This window comes from Symsagittifera roscoffensis, chromosome 7, assembly GCF_963678635.1.
Source record: "Symsagittifera roscoffensis chromosome 7, txSymRosc1.1, whole genome shotgun sequence".
NCBI classification, from domain to species: Eukaryota; Metazoa; Xenacoelomorpha; order Acoela; family Convolutidae; genus Symsagittifera; species Symsagittifera roscoffensis.
In genome coordinates, this window is record NC_087068.1 from 55,455,448 (window position 1) to 55,456,584 (window position 1,137).

The window sequence follows — 1,137 nt, forward strand, 5'->3', positions numbered from 1 at the left end:
AACTTATTAAATCTCCGGTTAGGGATCATCGTGCGACAGGAATGGTCGAAAGAACAGTTGGGTCGATAAAAACTACGTGTTAACTTATCTTCAGGAAGATAAAAACTATAAGTTTGGATCAATCATATCTTGTGCGCTCAGCGCTTCACGTTTCGTGCCACACTCTAAGACTAAATTAACGCCTTTTGAAGCCTATCATGGACGAGAAGCAAATACGGCTCGGCGAAATTTAACGAAAAAACCGTCATTGAAAAATTTAAATTGGAACAATGTTGTTAACCAAAAGTTATCTTGTTTAGATAAGGCGGGAAATCTCCCGGATGTAGAGCTCACCCTAGATTGAGAGAAGAGAAGCGATTTGGTGTACGCTCCACAAAATAGAAAAGCTCCAATCATTATGGATGACGAGGTGGTAGCGGGTCCCAAGGGTTGTAGTTGGAAGCAGTTGACCCCAAGGAAATAAGATTGGAAGTAGTTGACCCCAAGGAAATAAGATCGGTCAGGAAGTAGTTGACCCCAAGGAAATAAGATCGGTACCTAAAGCTCCAACATGGGTCAAAAAGCACAAATCCAGCGCAACGACCGTTTACCAAAGGACTGGAAAAACGGATCCAAAGGACCCAAGAAGGTATAAACGTTTGCCAGTAAAAATTGAAAAATTGACTAAGCATACGGTGCAGATGAAAAAAGGGTCGTTACTAAGGCGGAGTGGTGTTTCTTTTAGATCGGCGGCCGAAGAAAGCCAAATTGAGAATAGAAGCGATGCGTGCACCCCAGGACATAGTAAAAGAGTACATAGTACCCCGGGCCCAAGTGAACCCACAAAGTGTAAGCGAAGAGCCGAAAAGGATCGGGTCGAGATGGAGAACGCGCGAAGATCGACGAAACAACGTATAGTAGAGTACAGTGCGGAAGAGAGCGAGGACGACGAAGATACCGAATGGGAAATTGAACAAAACGAACCGGTAAAGATTACGGCGAGCGAAGGAGACGATGTACCGTCGGGAACGGCTAGGGAGAGATCACCAAGAACCGTCGGTGGAAAACGAAAAAAAGGCGAGTGCGAGGCAGCGATGAGAAAATCAACACGACAGAGACGCGGAGTTGACAAAATGGGGGGAGTTATGATCCACCGAA

The 1,137-nt window shown here is 45.3% G+C and overlaps 1 protein-coding gene across 3 annotated transcripts in view; it reads left to right on the forward strand.

Moving 5' to 3' along the window:
- Nucleotides 1-1,137, forward strand: part of LOC134851621 (GTP-binding protein 4-like) — a 501,193-nt gene continuing 500,056 nt past the window's right edge. For 2 of the 3 annotated variants that reach the window (XM_063867779.1, XM_063867780.1), the window contains exon 1: nt 1-12. The gene's annotated coding sequence lies outside the window, so the exon portion shown is untranslated. The remainder of the gene's footprint in view (nt 13-1,137) is intronic. The other variant, XM_063867778.1, reaches the window with a different exon arrangement.